The sequence below is a fragment of the Falco biarmicus genome, chromosome 8 (assembly GCF_023638135.1).
Source record: "Falco biarmicus isolate bFalBia1 chromosome 8, bFalBia1.pri, whole genome shotgun sequence".
Classification (NCBI taxonomy): domain Eukaryota; kingdom Metazoa; phylum Chordata; class Aves; order Falconiformes; family Falconidae; genus Falco; species Falco biarmicus.
The window spans coordinates 23,027,780-23,044,499 of record NC_079295.1 but is presented as its reverse complement, the minus strand read 5'-3'; the positions used below and the strand labels follow the sequence as shown (position 1 = coordinate 23,044,499).

The following is a 16,720-nucleotide window of genomic DNA, read 5'->3' as shown; positions in this document are numbered from 1 at the left end:
ACCTTTTTCAGCATGTTTGCCTTACAGCTAGAAGTAATGGCAACAGCTGGTTGTGTTGTCAAAAGTAAATATACTTCTCACCTTCAGTCTCTGCCTTCCTCAGCACTGTGGGGGTGGGGACATGACAGATGGTTCCTGCTAGCTAATCACAGAAAACATGGTATTTGGTGTATGACATGAATTTCCAGGCAAATAAGAATGGTTTTCATTTAATATCCTCCATGTGAAAAGCTGGACACCTTAATAAAATGTGGCATGCTCCAAGGAAACACATATTACATGTTGAAGGATATGAAGGTGTGACTAATCACAGAACTCTGCGATAAATGATCCACAAGCGAACTATTACTTGTCATAAGTGAATTTTGATGACTGTGTTTATTATATGTAAAGCTTTCTGGCAGGGAAACAAAGGGAAACATGGAGCTGAATTCTCTTTTTAGGCCAAGTTCATCTTTGATTCAGGGCTCTGTCCATTGTACTGCATTTGTGTGTCTCTGAGCCACAGAAGGCTGCCAGTCCAGGCTCAGCGGCAGGCAGGCTTATGTAGAGGCTTGCGCAGTCCTTGAGACTGAATACTTAAGGACTCCGTACATTAAAGGGTAGTACCATTTTAATCATTTAAAGGAAGGCATTTTAAGTATTTCTATGCTTTTTGTCTTCATTCTGACATAAATTCTACTGGAAAAGGGCTAACAAATATGGCTGTTGTCCTTCTCAAGCAAATAAGTTCCCCATTAATGTAAAAATTATTTTAAAGATATGTTTTTAATTTTAGAAAAGATGCCCCAAGAGTCTACAGCTTAATTAAATTAAAATTCCTTGGCACCATTATATGTTTCCAATTTTTTTTTCATACCTGTTTCTATGACAAAAATATGTCATTTCAAATAACCATGGTGAAATTCCCCATACAGGTGTTTATAACTGTCTTGGACTTAATTAAGGAAGTCAGAGGATTAGAAATGAGAATGTAGGGAATAGCTAAGTTCATAAAACAGAACAATACAATTTTAGTTTACAAACTCTTGCCTAAAGCATGACTGTTCAAAAGCAATGGTGGGGAAAAAGAGGCACAAGAGGTGGAGGACAGATTGTTAGGAACTGGGGAAAAGCCAGGAAAAAAGTTCTGGGGAAAACCCCACCAAAAAAAAAAAAAAACAACCAAAAAAACCAACAAATCACCAAAGAGTCAAAGAGTGATAAAACAGAAAAAGGATGCAGATAAACCCCCTTTAAATTTCAATTTACAAAATTGCCATTTACAACATAAGGTAATTCTTGCAAGCCTGATCAGAAATCTGTGAAAATCAGTAAACCCTGCAAAGGTGTCTTGGTAGGCAACTTGTTGTAAACTTCAGGATCAGGCCTAAAAGAAAACAGAAAAATTCTACAACTAAAGTAGTCTGTGGCACTTCTAAATATGACTGGTCACTTTGAAGATGTTGCTTGGGCTTCCAAATGACAACTTGCCAAACACTAGTAGTTTCTGTTTCTCATAAGTCCGTATGTTTTGTGTTGTAAGACTTTTATATTATTTCTATGTGTTTGTGTTGCCACATTTTTTTAGAAAACAAAAAAAAAAAGATTTTGTGCGTGGATTTAAGTGGTTAGCAATATAAAAATATATCAGTATTCACATATGCAGATTTATTACACTTGACCCCAAGTCTCTCATTGTTCTACCTCTGTTTTCATGGAAGAAAGAAATAAGAGTAATAAAAAAGTCTTTCATTTACCCATATGTAACTCACGGATATTTGTCAATGCAGGTTTATCAATACACAGTCCACGCTGGTTTCATACGTGACAAGGAGGCAAGCAAACAGTGGAGAACGGCAGTAGATATGATGCAGATAAGAAAGAAAGAAAAATTAAGGACAAAAAGACAGAGCAGTTTCTAAAAAAATCAGGTAAGGAATTCAGGTGATTCTGTATAAAGTGTAAATTGTACAAAGAATCATATCAAATAGTTTAGGCTTATCTTGCCCTTCCTAATATTTCTGAGAATTACCACTTTATGTGTCTATGGCCATATGTACACACACACACATACCATGCTTACACCCACTCACGCAATGAATTTCCATTTTCAGCAAAATTGCCATTACCCTCCGTGCAAATATTTACTATACTGGTATTTGATATTTCTTGTAATAAAATCCATTTTCTGTATTTCATTTTATTTTGCTTAAATAAAACATTGTACTATTTCCTACAGGAAACCAAAAAAATAACATTTTTACAAAGGAGTAAAAGAGAGTTGTGCTATGTGTGGTACTATTCTTTCTCAACAAATCAGTTTAAAGTTCTCAAACCTTGTATTATCCTATCCTAGTACTGATCTCTTGGGGCATTACACGTGCACTGCAGAAAAGCAACATGTGTTATGACCTACGTCTGCCTTCTTACACTGGTGACAGCTGGAAAGTTCATTTAGAGATTGAGCACACTTCTGTTTCCTAAGCCCGACTAGAGAGGAATAAGGATATACTTGCCAACACTGGAGGAACAATGAGCAGCATTTCATCTTTTGCTCCTCTGCTCCACTGCTTTGGAGAAAAGTTGCCCTACCACTTGCAGTGACAGTGGGAGCAGTAAATGTGATGGAGACTGTACATTCTCTACAGCCTACAAGCTGGGAAGCTAAGCTAACCGCATGCTATGCGATGCAATTCTTTGTGACATAAAACGTTCTCTTAACTACTTAAATATAGTTACTTTTAGAATAGATTGAAATTACATTTTTGCCACAAGCAGAAGATGGAAAGCAATACTCATAACTAAACCTCACATATCCATAATTTGCCTATCTGCTTAATTCTTACCTCTCCCTTCCACTTATAAAACTAAAGCTAACATGAGATGCTGGTATACCTACATGTCAACTATTAAAAAATGGTTACTTACAGGGTTTCACATTCTTGAGTAACATCATCAGAATTCCCTTCAGAGTTTGGCCTTGTAGAAGTGCTTTAACCCATCTACAAAATGCCTATGTTATGCTTATATCTAACTTTCATAGAACAGCATCTAATGCTTTCAGACTGCATGTTTCAGATGACTGACTGCAAACCTATGGAAATTCACTACTGAAATAACACATTCTATTAATTCCCAGAAGTTCTACAAACATTAAAAACAAACAAACAAAAAACCCCAGCTGAGCTTCCCAAATGACATAAAACTCATTATTACTGTTACATTATATCAATTGTATATTTCACAATTCATGATAATGCAATATTTTGTTCATGCTAACTTTTTGCGGTAAGATTACCACGCATTGAGACATTGTGCCTATTCCTTTGTACGCTGATGATTCTTACAAAATGACAACTGCTTCATTTATGTTAAAAAAGGGTTCAGAGTATCAACAAGGATGCCTCTAATGGGAGAAGCAGCATAATACAGCCAGAGTGTCTTTAGGACATGCAATATTCATCAGTTACAAACTTGGGAATGTCATACTGTAAAAGCTACATGATAAAAGATGCTGTGTGGTGTTACAGCTGATTCCATTTGCCATATGGCATGTTATTATTTTGTATTACCTTGGAGAGCCCACTAAAAGTGAAAGGAGAATAGAACACACTCAAGGTATATAGAATAATGAGCACAAATTGTAGAATTCTTAATTATAGCAATAGGGTCTGTAACTGCAATGGAGAAGGAACTAAATATGAGAGTTGAACGTGTGCTATGCTAACTCTCCAGCTACTGAAAACTAATAAACTCCTATCAGGAATATTTAAACAGGAAGCAATTGCCAGTCACCATATGTAAAAGCCTACAGGCAATCTCAAAGCAAGCTGGCTCAAAAGTCAGCAAATGCTATGTGCAATGCTGCAAACTTTAGCATAATATGGTTTTATATTGAAAATAGAGTTTTATGTGAAGTAGGCTGGAGAAAACATTAAATCAGTAATCTCTAAAAATGAGAGTCCATATGCACAGCTATAATAAAATCATCAAATAAATTATTAGAACAAGAAAGGGGGTGGGGTGGGGGAGAGTATTTACTGAAAACAATTAAAGTAAAAGAATCCTAAATTGTTTCATTTTGGTATCAGGCTAAGCGAGCTGTTCACAGGACCTAAGAAGTCCCAAAACAAACAACATCTCCAAATTTTAAAAGACTTTCCTTTTACAATTTATCAGAATTCACAAACGGAAAAATTTAGCCAAGATATCAGGAAAGTAGGTTCAATGAAAAAAACATTTGTATTTCATGTGGCACTATTTGCCTGCAAATTCAATTTTTCCCACTCCAGTAAATTGAGCTTCACCCCTCCCACCCTGCAGTGCTGTCTTTGGAAGCAAAATCCAACCAAGGTTAGATCATTCTTTGGGAGCTATTACTTAGTCACCACTTAAAAGTTAAATGACAAATTTTTTGATACCAAATAATGGAAATGTACAGGCTTACTGGGTTTTCGAATAGTTTGGCGCTAAACACCATAGTCCATTAGGTGATGCATTTCAAGATCTATAACAGGAACAGAATATTTTAAAATTATTCATGCTAATTGTGCAATACTTCAGATGACATCTTCAGAACTATCATCTATTCAAGTGTTCAGTTTGAGCAACCAAAAAGCATAAGATTGTTCCATTTGGCCAGATCTTTAGCAGAAATAAATCAGAGAAATTCTAGTAACTCTTAATATTTCCTATTATGGGTTATGCATTTTGCTTTCCTGTTAGTTTTTACTGGCTATTAGGTAGGTAACTTAACTTTTGTTTTGGCTTGGTTTTGGGTTTTTTTTGTAAGTCATCTAAGTGACTCAATATCATTTAAAGTTAACAGAACCTCACAGTGAAATGAATAGAAGATCATGGCTGTATGGCCCTTGTAAGCTTCACCCTCCTTGCACTCAGTACCAAAACCCACTGTGTACAGTTTACCATTCTCAACGTTTGACACTGCACGGGTTTACATTTGTAAATACTTGCAGCCCAGTGATGGAAGGAGTGATTGCTGTGCAAATTACTTCAACCATTTCTATTTCTCAGCTAATGTTAACACCAACTCATGACACATTTTTCACTGTATTATCAAAATCTGTGAAGTTTTCACACATTTCAATTTGAATGCCACTCATGCTTATTCCACACATAATCTTCTGTTCCAGCCATAAAAAAGGCTGATGCAAAAATTACTGATGTCACTAAATGAGGGTTATTATTCAGTGAGAGATAAGAAGAGGGAGGGAGGAAGGGGAGGAAAAGAGAAAGGAAGGGAGGACGGGAGGGAGGGAGGGAAAAAGCCAGTTCTGGCTATTGTACTCGAGGGTGTTTTTACCTTTTGAATTAGAAGGAATCTTAAATATATGTTAACTGACAGCTCAAGTTTAAAGACTCTGTGTAGTAAACATACTTGCTGAATTAGCAAACATTTGTCTATTATTATCTTCTCTAAAGCTATGTATTATTAAAAGAAACAGTAATATTTGTATATTTTTGCCTTCTAAGAACATACTCAAATCCATGCTAATGAGAGATAACTAGTGTTTGACAGAGTTAGTGTTTACCTTACCCTAATAAATTGATAATTTACAGCTACATTTTAAATACTTTTATTTCTGTTATTCTGATAAACTGTTGCCTTCACAACAAGCACAAATGAAAGATAAATTTTCAGTGCAGCAGTTTTAAATTGGTGATGGAAAAATAACTTTTTTAAAAAATACTTAGTAATTTCTTCTGAAAAGATAAAAATGTTTAATTAAATATAAGTAATGGAATATCAGTATGAATTCTTCAACCTAAAATCTTGTCATAATATGGTAATTACTACTACCACTATTTTTTGAAAAAATTACAAACTATTTAAGTTTCATATTAAACAACTCAGGAAAACATCAAGAATATAAAAAATGGAAGAGTTCAGGAGTTGAACTCAAGGAAAGAATCATGTTCCAATGTTTTTTCTGCTAGTTCAATTCATTTAGACAGTTAATTTTTTTGATTAATTGATCATGACAGCATTATAGTATAATATTGATTATATTAGATGCGTACACTTTCAAAGTCTTCAATTAGTTTAAGAAGATATAGATAGGCCAAAAACTTGTGATGCTTCAGAGAAAAACATTCAGTTACACTTAGCAGGAAAATCACAAGTAAAGTATTTTTATCTAACCACAGTTTTTAAGTAACCAAAGGGTGAATGGTGACAGTATCTTAAGAGAATTTCAGAAAGGACAGTATCTTAAAGACACAACCTATTCAAGTAGCACATTGTGCATTTTAAAACCATATTGTCAGCTACGCATCCCAGTTTTACTGAAACTACAGTATTTAAAAATTTGGAACACTGTTTATATAAACTGGAATAATAACATTGTTTTATTTGACTTTAGCACCTCTGACTTTCACTTCCAGAGGTGCTAATATACTTGGTTTTTTAAATGCACCTCTACTTCTAAACTTGAAAAACAAGCAACTGCCCTATGCTTTGGAGCTGCCTAGCTAAATACAACTTCTGTATGTATTTTAGGGCTTCTTTTGATATTTATTCAACTGTCAATTCTCATACATTTCTTCCAAAAAGATACTCTGCTGGATATTTGCAGTATATTATGAACAGATGTTGTTCCTGCTCTGCTGGTTCATGTTAGAGAACTTGTACCTTTGATAGATTATGAAGAGTGGATGAAATCATAAGTGAACAACACAGTATAGTATACCAAATATTTAAGATTTCACTGCTTTTTCTAAATGAAGTTATTCACAACAGATTATAGACTGGTGCTTCTACACTATTCTAAATCAAAGCGGTTTCATGCCACCAAAAGCTGACAGACTCTCAAGGTAAATGACTGGTGATATATATATATATATATATACACATATACATATATAATATTTTCCAGAATAAACCTCAATATCATCTGAGAGTAAGGACCACGATATGCCCTTAATTGTCCAACAAAGGCCTTTGTAATATCAGGAATTTTCAGGGGTATAGTAAGCAGATCCTATTTTGCAAGCATGGCTTTTTAACTGTGATGCCTACGTTGCACATTTGGCCATTTCAGTCACTAGTAAAGTACTGAATGGTTTCCTATCCTTTTGTTCCCAAGGATGTACATGTGTGGGTTTTATATACTGTGTAGGTTCCAAAAAAAAAGAAAACAATTATTTGATGTAAACAGCTGAATCTGGGAAATGAACAAGATTAAGAATATATGATAATGTGTTTGGAGCGAGTCCATGTTATTGGAATGCTCAGGTATTACAATGAAGGCTCTGCCACCCTTATTTACACCCTCGTCTCCAAGAACTCTTCATCTCTTGCTCAAGCCTGCATCCTAAAAGCAACATTAAGTGCTTTCCTGGAACAGACTAGTGAACTACATATTCAGATGGTCTCTATAATTTCTGATTTTTAAAGACAGGTGACTGCAATACATCATGCTAGCAACAAATTATGCTATAAATTGTACATAACTTTATAGAAATAAAGCTGCAAGGTATCTAAGTCTCCATCAAAACAGAATAAAGTGGGAGACATTTTTTTTAAATAGAAAATATAAGACCGAATATTGTGCTTACATTGAAAATAATGTTCTGTAATTCTTTGCTTACCCCACCAAAAGACCATCTGATTTCTATGAAGTGAGTTAAAACATAAGAGGTATAAATTCCTTTTTGCTGTTTAGATTATTGAATTTTTTTGACATAACAGATGACAGTAAATGTGATTAATGGCTGCTGATAATTGGAGTTTCATTCCAGTGGTTATTGCTTGTCAGTAACAATTAATAGCTCCACAAAACCCCCATTCATTTCACAATATTAAAGAATGATGGCTTGTGGGAGTTATGCTAAACTAGCACTTTCAATTAGATTTTGAATTTTACAGTATATTGAATAAGAGTTTATGGTTTTATAACAGTGATGGCTTATTGTTGTATGGTAATCACTCTCATTACATATATGTATGTTTATCTGGACAATTACAATTTTTATAGTCATAATATTAAAAATAGTCAATTGCAGGTTAACATTTTTTTTAAAAGTATAGAGTATTTTGGTCTTTGTCAGTAAAGATTATTTTGAATGTCAGTTATATAGGTTTTGTCCCAGTATTTGATAGGCAAGATGCAATGGTTAAGGGATGCAAAAAAAGTTTTAAGTTCCTCAGTATCAAGCACCATCTGCTATGGCATGTGGCACAGCCACACAGCTGCAAGTCTCCTGCCTACAGTTGGCTGGGCTGTAGCTCTAAGGCAGTAACTGTCTCATCTGATCATTTCCAGAACTGTAGGAAGAGAGAATCACAGACAGAATGGTTGGGGTTGGAAGGGACCTCTGGAGACCATCTAGTCCAACCCTGTGCTAAAGCAGGTTCACCTACAGCAGGCTGTACAGAGTCACGTCCAGGTGGGTTTTGAATGTCTTCAGGGTGGGAGACTCTACAACTTCTCTGGGCAGCCTGTTCTGATACTAAGTGACCCTCAAAGTAAACAAGTTCTTCCTCATATTCAGAAGGAACTTCTTGTGTTTCAGTTTGTGCCCTCTGCCCCTTGCAGGGGAAATCATCAATAAAGGGAAAGATTCTTATTTTGGAGAGTCACTGAGGAGTATCCACACCTTTGGCCTTTCCTCCAGTAAATAACTTCCTGCAGTCAGAAAGAAAAAATAAGCAAGGAAGGGAGAAGGCATCAAGGACTGTCACAGAGGAGCACACAGGGAAGAGAAGTTGTGAAAGATGAAGTTGATAGGAAACGTCATCAATTCAGATGATGGACAAAGCGGTGCAGAGTTTGACGTGAGAAACTGGAAAGGGTATGGTTCCTTTCTGTGACCACATTAAATTTAATAGAGCAAATCTAAAGGTTCCTTAACTGAGAAACCAGAAGGCTCTGAAGTCTAACATACTTACAAGATAAATCTTGAAAGTATAAGTATACTAATAAAAATTCTGGCCCTGAGGAATTCAGTGCATTCCTAACACTGACATCTATATTGTCAGGATCTGAGTCATAGATCATCTAATAAAGTTCAACAAAGTGGAAAAAGGAACAACGTGGAGAGCGAGCTTCATAAAGTTAACTTCTTAATTAGCAAGGCACATACTGATTTCACTTGCATCAGTGCTCTTGCCTAGGATTGACCTTGACTTCAATTTTTTGATGCAGCAAATACAACTTCTATGAGAATAGTCTAAATAAATGTTTTTCCTGCTTTGTCTTTTATTTCAATATGCTTTTAAAATCTACTGATAATACCGATTATTTTTCTAATTTAATCTTACATAAATTGTCTAATGAGTCTCCCAAATAAAGAGCATTCTAGTAATTCAATTTGGTAATATTCTTCCAGACAATGAAGTTATCCTAGTGTAAAACAAGGAAGATGAGAATCTGTCCCATGAAAAACTGACTTATTTTAGCAAACTAGGTTAAGGAAAAAGTCAACAATAAAAATGACTGTGGTAATTCTAATGAAATTCCAAGTCAAAACTGCAGCCCACTGCACATTCTATTTAAAATAGTAATTCTCCATCCAGTAATAACCATATCCAAGTCAATGCCAAACTCTGATTGAAGTCAATGAGAACAGGAGCAAGACCTTTCTTATTACTATTTGATTAGTTTGTGCAAGTTTGCAAAAGCAAAAAATTACTACTGGTGATAGGGGAACCTCAAAAGACGCACTTGTTTCATTGGAAAAGTCATAATGTGGAAGTTTAGATAATTAGAGATGTAAACCTTTTTGATTTATTTTAATCCTGGCCTTCAGACCATCTGTTCAGAAGTATTTTTTCTTACGGTTTCATGATACTACTATTAGGTATTTGTTGTATATTAGCAGCTAACGGCCCTAATTAGTGTTTGTTCTACTGCGGCAGGTGCTGTATAGGCCGCGGTAAAACCAAATGTAGAGTAAAATGGGACTAAATAAAATAACCCCAACCACTAGCTTTGCAATTCCCAAGGTAAATTTTGGCTAAGTGTAGGTTAGGTTTTATTTTAGAACAATAGTTTTTCTTATAATTTCTTTGCAATTCCCAATGTTTATTTGAAAAATTAAAACACCAAAACAAAAAAAACCTTTACATAAGTTCATAATTATGATGTGAAACATCATTATTAAAGAGAACAAAGTATACAGTATGTATGTCAGGAACTGAATACAAAAGGGCAACAGAGTTCAAAAAGGCAATTTGGTTCTATTCTTTGATCTAAGCTAATAAACCTTTAATCTTTCTAATGTAGAACATAAATTCAGGCATTGCAACGCCTGTAGATCTAATTCTAATCTCACATTCTGACAAATCATTTTCACTCCTTGTAACTCTGAGGTTTGATAATACCAACACAAAGAGTCCCACAATATATGTCCTATATCCAGCACTGAATTTATTGTTTGGGAGTTACTTATTTTATGACTGAAGAATTTCTTTTGCAAGGGAAAAATGAAGATTTTTCTTTTTTATTTTTTGAATGCTTAAACGTTGAACCTTTATTCCTTTTCCCAAAAATTCATACTTCTCATTCCTTCTGTGACATTCTTAATAAATTTTTAACAGCAATGGTAAAATACATTATGCTGCTCAGTGTCTTGAAGGCACAATGATATTCAGCCTTCCCTGGAAGAGAGACCTTTTCAGTTGCACTCGGTTTTTAATACAGTTCAGCTACGATACAGGAAAATTGAGCAATAAACCATAAAGTCAAGAATTGGCTTCTTTTCCTATATGTATGTAAAGGTAATCTTACTTGAAATCAGTAAAAGCAGTGGTTACTCGGCGCCTGAGAAGACTAGATATTACTAAGATTCTCCAGCCAAAGATCTCAAGTTCAGTTAAACATAAGTTAAGATCCTAAGAAATGGCTGTATCCTCATTTTCTTCAGCACAGTATTACCATTATGAGCATGTGAAGTATTTATAAGCTTCATAATAAATTCAGTCACTTCTGAACGGTGACTCTCAAAAAACGTGTAGCGGGAAAGAGCTCTGAGAACAGAAATGTCAACTTTGAAGTAAGTTTCTCTAATGGGAGAAAGCTTATATTCTATTTGCTTCAGGTTATAGAAGCATGTTTCTTAATGCAGTCAATTTTGAGTGATAAACAAAGGAAAATTTCTTATGCTGCACACACACCAGCCATAGCCACCTCAGGGCTCTGACTAAACTTATTAAGTGTCTGGCCCAAAAAAGAGCAACATTAATAACCTTTCATTACAGTCTTCCTTAAGAAGTGAGGTAGACTGTAAAATGTATGCTTTGTTATCAGCAAGGGGCAGCATATTCCTTTGTGGAAGAACTGATTCAGTCACAATTTCCACAATCCTGAAACCGGTACTCTTATTCTTGCTGCTTCCTACATCCTCACGGCCACCTGTACGTAAAGAGGAATGCAGTGGACATGCAGAGTCTTTTGTGCTTTGGTGCCGTGGCAGTGTGCCATGTAGGCCAGGTACCCAAACAAGGACCAAAGAGAACCTCTCATCCCTGGTAACTGCCCCACCATAAATGAAAGGTGTAATTCTCTATTATGGAATGATAAACAATTAGTAGTGCCACTAGATAAACTTAAGCAATTGCTACAGTTTAGCTAGGCATGTTATATGATTGCATGCCATTCTACCTCCAGGTCTCCTGTCCTTCTACCCGTCCCATGTCAAAAGGATGAATATGAACCCATGCTTAAGGAACAGTTTGGGCTGTACACCACTTCCCTGAGTCATGCAATGCTATATCATATGAGGAGGTTGGCCTCCCAGCACACATATGCATATTTCCATACACACACACAATGTAGTCTCCTGGCTGCTGAATAGAAATCCAGATGACTTTATTAAGTGGTACTTCTTCTAATTTTATGCTTCTTCCAGCCATTTTGTGTACTTGATAATGAACCCAAACAGTAATGAGGGACTTGAGATATCCTGAGTAAAATCCAGTGCCTTGAAGTCAATTGAAATTTTGTCATTGATGTAAATGGGGCCAGAATTTCTGCCATGGTCCTAAAACTGTTCCCTTTTAAGAAATGCAGCTTATTTCAGTTGAGGATTCCTTACCAACCCCTGACTCTCATGAACAATAAACCTACAACAGTAATTTTACTGGAGTTTAGTATCACAGTTATGTGCAGTGGCATTTCAGTTACATTCATTGCAATCACTTGCAGTTAAGATGCAACTGGTAAAGTTTATCCAGAGTTTTCTGGAAACATCATGAAAGCGCAGACCTTCTTCCTTAATACTGCTTCACCGCTGTGATCTCCACCCGAGCACACCTTGATTTCCAAATGACAATGTCAATTTGCTTTCCATGTCAGAGACAGTACACTAACCAGTGTTCCGTGGTGTGGAAGACACCTTTATAGTTGTGTGACTTTACATCCCCTGAAAAGAGATGCTATGACTACAACTTGATGCATTAGAAGAGTACTTTTCATTTTGAGTGAAAATTTCACCTTGAAAGTTCAGTTTCTTGTGTTCATTTACAGTCAGTCTGATGGACTGAAGTTCAGACTTTGTCTTCTGTCTAGCTGTTAGCTATAGTAAGGTTCTGCATGAGGTGTTGTGATGTGAAGCTAGGATTATATTTCATCCTCCATATTAAATTTGGACTTTTTCTCTTGGCTGCAATTATGGCTTCTAATATATGTGTCTGGGGTGCATGTGGAGAAATTCTGGAAAACCTGTGTTCGTGAGTTATCAAAGCTTTAAGTTATTGTTAGATGATTCTATTGTTGGGCAGGAGTCTTTTGATTAAGATTCCTTAGAAATACTCCATCTTCATCTTCTGATAGTCTTAAAATTGTGAGTCAAAGTTATTTTTTCATTACCATCCCTTTCTCATAGAGTCTCAACTGTCAGATACCATTCAAAGACTTAGATTTTCTGAATGTTGATAGGAACCTTTTCTTAATTAGTTGAGATGTTGTGGGTACAAATGGGTTTTAACAGAGAAGCATGCTGCAAAATCCACATTGGTAATTCAATTACTGTTTTCAAAATGTAGTATTTTACAAAATACCTTGGGGAACTAAACATTTCCTCTAAGAAAACTCCAGAGTAATGGGAAAGCCAGTACATCTGGACAGAACAGGGAATGTCAGAGCCTCAGCAGCTGTCCTTTTTTGGGTGTAGATTCTAGCTGCTCTGTGCCTTTCTAGTTCTCAAGTACCCAGCAGTTTTAGTGTGCCTTGGGTCATCAGATAATTAAAGTATGCATACATTCAGTAGCATAAAACTCATCAGAACAGGCATCCAAAAATTTAGAAGCCAAGACCCAGCTGTTTTTTGCTTTGAAGAATTGTTACTTTTTTTTTTTGTTTGGTTTGTTGTTGGTTTATTATTGTTTTGGCTTGGGACTTTTTACTATGAGTAGCACCTGTATATATTGATGAAAGCAAAGCCAAGCAGAACATAATCTATAAGCAGAAAGAAAGGAGGAATAGGTCACACAAATAGTCTTTTGTTAGAATGAAATCAAGTATGTTTTCTAAACTCAGCCAGACTCCTGCTGGAAAAACTGTCAATAAAACATTAGCTACTCCATCTTTTCAGGGGATGTTGTGTGTTCTAGTGTCTCTGTCCAGAAAAATACTTGTATTGTTATGAATTAGGAATAAAATCCCCCAACAGAAACATCAGAGATAAAGAACATCTTTTACCTTTATTCTTTAGAATAACTATGGCTTTTAAGAATTTTGGCATTTTCTACTTATTTACAAATTAGAAGCCTATGTTATGTCTTTAATGCTGGAGGAAACTTTAATCCAATTAATAGAGGAAATAAAAACCTTACGTTTTACTGCTACTATGTTTATTTGTGCACTTTGTGACTTCATCCCTGAACTTCAAGAGAAGCAGGATTGTTTTAGTCTACACTGCCTTTGTTAAAAATTCTCTCTCTTCTACTCTTGCCTTACACACAAAAAGAAATAAACTCAAAGAAGATTTTTGGCTACAATTTTTGATAGAAGGCTCTTCAGTATTTGCTATAATTTCACAGCAGGAAAGACCAAACTATTATACTAAAAAGTTTCCTACAGAGGTCTGTATCAAAGCTTCTATATTCACATCATTGTTATACTTATCAGGTGCATGGTTTTCAGGCATTTGCCTTCCCTGACTTGTCCTTCTTACCTTCTAAACTTACATTCAATAAGCAGGCAAAATCTCCTCTGAGCTTTACTAGCAGGAGATAATTGTTCTATACTCTCTGCAGTTTCCTCTCCAGCACTGTAACATACATCAGTTGCTAATAGTTAATTACTTTGTGCACTTGCAGTTCAGTCTCCTGAGGAGTGAAATTAAATTTTGTGGTTTTAGCCTAGGAGAACATGGACTCAAAACACACACACACTTAAAAATTTTTTCTGAACACTAGTCAAAGCAGTTCCTTGGTGCACAGGAGAGGGAGTTGCAGGCCTGACTTCTATGCCACGTGGCACTTGACTTGGTGTTTGCTGATTGCATCAATGGCCAGAACTATTTCTTTGCTCTGAACACTATGGAGTATGCCCTTTCCTCTCAATGAAAGACTGATTACCCACTCCTGCAAGAGGCTGTACATACCACTATAACTGATTCAGTAACTCAGGCAATTACTCATTCTATCTGAATTTTGCTTACATTTGCCTGACACTAACAGTATTGGCCAGAGACAACTAACCAGCCTTGGAGCACTGTCAATGCTAGGAGTGTAACACTTGAATTTATGCATCCTGGAAAGTTAAGGAGTGCGTTGTCATCATTTTCCCAGACTCAACTGGATAGCTAGTATTTAAGTGTGCACACTGTACACAAAATTAATGTGTTTTGCCCATTTTTACTAGAAATATTGCTTATCCCTATGTGCATTGTGTAAATTATGCCCAGATATCTTGGAAAACACGATAAACAGAAGTGTTTGGAAAAGTGAAAAGGTTTTCTCAAGAAGATCTGTTTTCTTTAACCAGAGGTGTCTTCTTGCAGCATTTTGGATTTTTTGAATTTTCAGTGAGTGGAAATCAGATTCATGGGATCACTTTTCTGGACTCCTGACAGGTTGTCCCAAGAGATGCAGAAATTTTCCAGATCTTTTTAGTTCTGAGCAAATACAACGTTTTTGACAAAAATTGGGAACAAATCTTGAAAAATGAAAAACTTCTTTTAATAAGCTTTTAAAGGTGTATTAATGTCTCTTTTCATACCTGGTGCTCAAAGTAACTTAGAGAATGACCTCTAAGAGGTACTTCAAATTTCAGAATGACGATGGCCACTTAAAGCCTTTGTAATACTGCAAGCAACTGCAGTTTTGTCAGCATTAAAAATAAAAACAAACAAACAAACAAACCCCCCCCCAAAAAAAACCCAACCAACCCCACAAAAAAACAGAACCAAAATACACTTTTTTTAGACACAGAACTAATGCAACTTTCAAGAAATATTTTTTGCCAGTTTTTTTGTCTACTTTGCTACATTTACCTGATATGCCTATACGAGTTACAAATTGTTTCTACTAGAGAGTAGGCTTAATCTTATGACTTGTATGACTATCAGTAATGATAAAAGCCCAGCAGAACAAAAGGCGCTTTTTGCTCATGCTAGACAGGGAGCTTAATTAGCATTAATTTAATTCTGAGAGCAACTCTCACTTCATCTCCCTTATTTCATAGAAGAGCAGCTGCTGAGATATTATGCCATCTTTTGCCTTACTACAGGGCAATACACCTTGACCTCCTCCTCCTCCTCTCTTTTTCAGTACAATTTGTATGAAGTATTTATATTGTTCTGAGGTTAAAAAAAAAAAAAAAGCTTTGTCTATGATTCATCTGGATTTGACTTTGATAAGGGTTCTTCCTCTTGAATTCACAAGGACACAAGCTGGCCCAAGACTTATTTCCCTTATAAAAGAAGCAAGCAACAACAACCTTAAAATCTCGGAGAAAAAATTGTCAAAGGACGTTGGTGGGTTTTTTTTTTTAATTAAGAAGAATATGTTTGAGGGAAATAAGTTTTGAAAATTTTAAAATAATTTTTTATCCAGCTGTAATAGAAGAGCTGATTTATTGTATTTTTTTCTGTTTCTTTGAAGCAAAGTTTTTTATATTCTTTAATGCTAAGTTACAAATACCAGGAGGAGAACTGCATGGTAATTTTTCAGTGCCTGGAAACACCTGAGTTTGCCATATGGCTCTTCTGTAGACAGTTACAATTCTGAGTTTCAGCTATGCAACATTACAGAGTGAACTACATCAGTTTACATTACATTGCTATCTGAGATGTCCCGTCAGCTAATTTTAGTAGGCCTAGACATCCTTGACAAAGTAGGTGTAAACTTTGGGCTACTGTCTGGCAGGCTAAACAAGAAAGACAGAAATTCCTCTTAAATGTGCATTTGTCAGAATCACCATTTTTAAAAGGCCATTTAAGAATAAAGTTGGCTGCATTCAGTTCTTTCAGCCTATAAACAACTGAGCTGAACTTATTCCACTGACAGATAGGGAGGCTGCAATACAGCTCAACAGAATAACATATAGCTTTTTTGTTGTTGGACGGTTCCCCTAACTGTCTGTTCTGCCTGGTATCCCACTTCCTTGGGGGCCTGAACACATTTGAACTGATACCATATAAAAAAAGCATAAAATTAAGTGCTGTCCAAATGTCTAGTTGTCTTTGCTTTCTTCCTCTTGGAAGCTTGATTTAGAAAAGAAGCCCTTTAATACTAACTTTTTATTTTGAAAGAACAATTTCTTCATGCTAA

General features: G+C 35.6%; 1 protein-coding gene across 1 annotated transcript in view; it reads left to right on the top strand.

Moving 5' to 3' along the window:
- B3GALT1 (beta-1,3-galactosyltransferase 1) overlaps nt 1-16,720 on the top strand; it is a 210,932-nt gene that overhangs the window by 94,393 nt on the left and 99,819 nt on the right. The window contains exon 2 of the mRNA XM_056350372.1: nt 1,773-1,913. The gene's annotated coding sequence lies outside the window, so the exon portion shown is untranslated. The remainder of the gene's footprint in view (nt 1-1,772; nt 1,914-16,720) is intronic.